The following is a 6,043-nucleotide window of genomic DNA, read 5'->3' as shown; positions in this document are numbered from 1 at the left end:
CATGTAAGCAGAATATACCAAATCAGTGATGAAGAATTGAGTAAAATCTGTAGTAGAGCCATCTACCTCAGGCACGTACAAGAAGAACATGCTTAAATAACTACCAAAATTTTTAAAAGTGGAGGAAATGTCAGGTATAACATATTTTTAAAATTTTTAATAAAACAGAAACACATACCAAATATTTTAAAAAGCCTGATGAAAATTCAAACTAGATTTTTAAAAATCTGATAAAAATGCATTTATTTTAATAATACTAAGGTATTTTTTGCATTTTACTCGTTTTTAGAGTAATTTTTTTTAAACTTTTAAAAGAGATAAATAATGAAAAGGATAAATTTAATACTACTTAAATATGTGGGGTGGTCAGAATAAAGGTTGAGATTTCTTTTTATCTAAGGCCCAACAACCTTGTTTAGCATGACTTTTGAGTCAATTAAATATGGCACCTCTCAAACACAATGAAGAAACCAAAATGTTTAACAAATAAAATTTCTAAAACATTTTTAAATTTCCGTCACATATTTCATTTTTCAAATTCACAGATGATACCAGAAATTTGATGAATAATAGTAAGATTTCTGGTTTTTTTACAAAATTTCCGGTATATTCAAATCGAAAATTTCAAAATTTTCGGTATATCGCCACTGGAAATTTTAAATTTTCGAGGATTTTAAAAAATTATACACTCGAGAATTTTGAAATTTACAGTAGTTATAATTTTTTTGAAAAACACCGGGAATTTCAAAATTTCCGATATTTTGTAGTTTTTCTAATTTTATTCTCTTTTTATTTTTATTTTTATTTTGTTTCAGTGAGGACAAGACCTTTTAAAAGAAAAAACCCTAAAAATGATACTACCGGAAATTTCAGTATAACTGAAATTTTTAATATCACGTAAATTTGAAATTTACGGTATTCCGTAAATTTAGCAAGGGGTACCGAAAATTTTGGTTGTACCAGAAATTTCAAAAAAACTACCAAAAATTTTGTTCGAAAATTGTTTGTGTTTCATTAGAAATGTTTTTGAAATAAAAAAAAAATAGGAGGGTGCCATGTATAAATTTAGGGGTGGTATGTTAAATCCTTGTGACTTTTGTTTTTATATTGGACTTCTCACCTAAGGCCCAAAATCCCTGTTGTCCCCTACACTTTTGACTTGTGTTTCTTAAAATATATACAAGCAAGTATATACTTCTAAACAATACAAAATTTTATGTTATTTTAAATGTATACTTTTAGATGTATACTTCTTCAGTAGAGCTTGTCAATTTATAAGAGATTGAAGCATGATCTCAAAATTAGGAGGTTAAAATTTTAAAAATAAATGAATCCGAAAATAAATAGTCTCTTTAAAATAAAGGTCCACAAAATTCAAGTAAGGACCCAAGACCTCAAGGTCCCAAACTTTAGTGATGTTTTTTTTTAGTTTGGACTTTGGACTATTTATATAATTTTATTTTTGTTTTGAGAAAATTTTCTATATTGAATTTTTTTGACAAATTTAGTTTGTTGTCGTTTAATATTTGTTGTTAAACCCCATAAAAACTATCATCATTTTAGACAGTACTCTCTTTGGTTCTTTCTATAAAAAAATATTTTTTAAATTTATTGGATAACAAATGTATCTGGTCTATCTATGTATGAGTGATAAAACAAATTCGACCAGCAGGAAAATTATGTTTTGTTCACACTTTTTGGTGGGACAAGGTAAAATTTTAGACCCGCTCTCTTTAATGTGTCCGCCACGCTCTGTCTCATTTTTTGCAGGCTTTTGCGTGCATAAACATTTTATAAAAAGTTCAATGTCCGTGGGTCTTTCCCGTCCCGTCCTCACTTATTTTGCGGGACAGGGCAAAATTTTAGACTCACACTCTCAAATATGTCTGCCCCACTCCGCCCCATTTTTTATAGACTTTTGCAGGACGTGCGTAAATGAGACCGACATGCCCGTTTGCCATCCTATTTATGTATTATTCAGATACATTAATTATTCGGAATGGTGTCACTTGATTTGATTGACAACCCTAGTTCCATTTGGTACAGAAGGAAAGTACAAACAATTACAACAACATATTCCATGTTGTAGTTAAATCTCTTTACCACACAAGTCTCATTCTCATCACCAATACTCAATTGCTTCTCCAATTTGCCCACTTTATATTTGCAAATTGGTATCAATATCTGTCGACAAGTATTGTCTTGGATTACTTCCAAATGATTTGGTTGTAAAAATATTTTTTAGTCTGAAATATGACTTATCATATTTTTCAGTAAGTATTGACCACTAGCCAATACCAAAAAAAAAAAAAAAAACATAGACAGGTATCACGAGTTTATGTTTTTTAAAGTGTAATTAAGTGACATGAGTTGTGTCTAGAAATGACAAAACGATTCAATCCATCTCATTTAAGTTTGAACCGTTATTACACATCCAAAATGGGACAAGAGAGACTCTAATATAAAAAAATATTTATTTAGATAGAAACAAACATGATACATATTTTTATAAATAATTAATTATAATTTTTTATTAATTAAAAAATAAAAATAAATTTTTTTCTATTTAGTTATCACTATCAACCTATGATTCTAATAAAAAGAAAATTAAATTTAAAATAAATTAATTTTTTTATTCAAAATAACAACATCCTATTAATATTTGTAAGAATATGAATATATGTGTGCAAAATCTTTTTCTCTAGTATATGGTTGAAAATTTCATCGCAACCCGTCAATGGGTCACAAACTTTGTTAAAAATGATAATTAAAAACTTAACAAAAATAATAATAAAAAGTTTAAGAAAATAATAAAATTAGAGCAGACAAACAAGAACAACAAATATAGTTTACATTAAGCTATAATATTCTATTAAAGATCATATTTCTATCCAATTCATTAATCTCAATATTTTTCTTATATATTTTTTTAGGTTTTCTCCACTTTTAGTTTATGGACTAATCTCCATTTAATCTACTCTATTTCCAACAAAATCCACACCTCTCCTCTTTTTACACGCCTAAATCATCTAAATCTATTTTTTACTATCTTTTCTACTATAAGTCAATCCCAACACTCTCAATAATATTTTCATTTGTAATCTTATCTCATCTAGTCTTACCACATATTAAACGCAACATTCTCATCTCTGTTACACTTAGTTTATTTTCATGTTGATTTTTGAAAACCCAACATTCTATCTCGTACAACATTGCAAGTCTTACAACTGGATGATAAAATTTTCTTTTCACATAAAGTACTAGGAGCTCCTCCATTTTAACTACCTAATTTGAATTTTATGTTTTGCATATCCTATTTTTCCATTATTTTGTACTATAGATCCAAGATATTTAATCAATGTAATTATGACTTGATCTCCTTTTGCTAAATTATATTCTATATACTCCCTCTTAATTATTCTTAGGTAAAAGTCATACTCTTTTAAAATTCTTCTCAAAGTCTTCAACCTTTTTTATTTAAATGTTTAATCGATTTTTCAAATAGGGACTATATCGGAAAAATATACATCTTAGCGCTAACTGTGGATGAGTTCGATAAGCATATCTAAAGTAAAATTAAAAAGTAAATGCTTATGGTTGAACTTTTATGCATTCCCATTGTTATAGAAAACATCCGTCTCACCTTCTTATGTCTGCACACTAGTAAAACTCTCCCATATAAATGTTGGATAACTAAAATATAGACAATTCTAATCCTTTCTTCTCTAAGGCATTCCATAAAAGCACTCTAGACACTCTATCACATGTCTTCTCCAAATCAATGAAAATAAGTGTTAGTCGCGTTAATTCATATGATATTGCTCCATCACACGTTGTAGTAAAAAGATCTCTTTCATTGTCGACCTTCTAGGAATAAAGTCAAATTAATTATTAGTATATTTTTATAGTCTCTGTTTTATCACTCTTTATCATAATTTTATGAGTTGACTTATAAGTTTAACCTCCTACAATTTTTTAATTTTACATCCCTTTATTCTTATAGATCAAAATTAAAGTGCTCATTTTTCATTTATCCATTATTCTTTTCTAACCTCATAATTTTATTAAAATGATTACTGAGCCATTTCCAATTACATCTATATCTCTAAGAATTTTTCACAATTAAAATATATACCTAACAAGACCTACAAAAATATAGGAATATCATACAAATATTAATGATTTATTTATCATCTAAGAATCTAGAATAAGTCAACTAAACAACTTTGTCATCTTTGTTAGGGCCTAATAGATTGACTATGAAAATATTTGGAATATTAAGTTTGAAACCGTGTATTTCCCCATCTAGGTCAACATATTTTTCCCTTCATACCAATATTTATATGAGCATGCATTGACCACTAAATTGATAATATAAAAAAGATATGACAACTTAAGTAAAAAATTAACAAAATTAAAAAAAGTAATTAATTCAAATAATTTTTTCCCTACCGCATGGATTAAATGTTAGAGGAAATTGGAAAAATTATATCTTAATTAGTAGAAAAAGAAGTGTGAAAAAAAAAATATTTTTTTGAATTACTTAGATAAATTTATTTTGATGTCGTTTTACAATTACTTATAGATATTTAAAGGAATAATAAATTATGTTATTTTTTTATTAAATTATATATTTTTTAAAATAATATTAGCTATTAATTATTTCATTTAACTTAAACTATAAGTATAAAGGAAAAGAAGAAATATTAATTATTTGACCATTTTATAATTTTAAAGGAATTTGAAGGTGATTCTTTAAGATTTTTCATACTAGTCTCTTAAAGTGGACATCTCTTCTATCAAATTAGCCACTAATAGTTGTCTATAAATAAAATCATAATTTCTTGTTTGTTTCACCATAGTGTTTATGCATTTTATCCGTAGAATGGGGTAGTCACCACTAGCTAACATGACTTTGGAGTCAATAAGTGGCTTGTCAACTCATTAGAAGTAATCAAGCTTGCATCAAAGAGGCATTACCTTACCATATACTTTATAACAAGAAGCAAGTGCTCCTAATATATCACAAGAAGCAACAAAACAACTTGCCAGCTTATGATGTATCATCAATATATAGATGTAGATGTAATGATAACTTTGTTTTGTTTCTTTTTATAAATAAATGATAATATTATGATATATTAAGTTTTATGCCTTAAAATCTTTAATGATGAGAAAGAAAACATATATAAAAACTGTGTAAATTAAGTCATAAAATTTAGAAAATATTTTAGAGAATCTAAAAATCAAAAATCGAACTAGGAAGTGTCAGAGCCGCGGCGGTGTCGGTGGAGCTTTGACGGACAGCGATTGGAGGAGGAGGCGGTGGGCGTAACGGTGATTGGAGGTGCAGGTCCGCGGTAGTGTGGCAGCGATGCCAATGATAGTTGGGCGGGTTTTCGAATGTGCGATGGAATCCATACAGTCGCGGGTCTGGCCGATCCGTTCAGTCTGTGTGATTTTGAGATTTTTAGAAATCAGACATTATTTCGGTTCACATGTTTTTTGACTTTTCGGTTTGGTTCATGAATCTATTTGCTAATGGGTTGTACTTTAGGCTTTGTTTGCTGGATTTTAGCTATTATAAATATATATCTCTTCTGTTATTTCAGTGTGACAATTTTAGAGTATTAGAGAAAAAGGAAGAAATAAGGGTTTAGGGAAATCTTTTAGAGTTATCTAGATGGATCATACACTACTTCTTACTATCTTGGGTTTGAGTGATCCATATATTGAGAGTTGGAGAGGTTGAGAAACACTTAGGTAGAAAATAGGGGTTTGTTCCTGGGAACTCTGATGGTGAAAGATATTTTCTTGTAACTCATTTGTAATCTCTTGTAAAAACTTTATGAGAATAGTGATTTGGAGAGCTTCTCTCTCCCAGACATATATCTTTTGATCGAACTAGTAAACAAACACTTCACCTTTCTCGCCTTATTTTCTTCTGTAAATTTTTTGCTTTTTGGTTATTATTGCTGAAGGTGATTTATATTTGTTGCTACTATTCGTTGATTTTAATTGAACTTTGTCATTTTTACAACAA

Source organism: Vicia villosa, linkage group LG6 (genome assembly GCF_029867415.1).
Source record: "Vicia villosa cultivar HV-30 ecotype Madison, WI linkage group LG6, Vvil1.0, whole genome shotgun sequence".
In the NCBI taxonomy this organism is placed as follows: domain Eukaryota; kingdom Viridiplantae; phylum Streptophyta; class Magnoliopsida; order Fabales; family Fabaceae; genus Vicia; species Vicia villosa.
Note: the sequence above shows the minus strand (reverse complement) of the source record.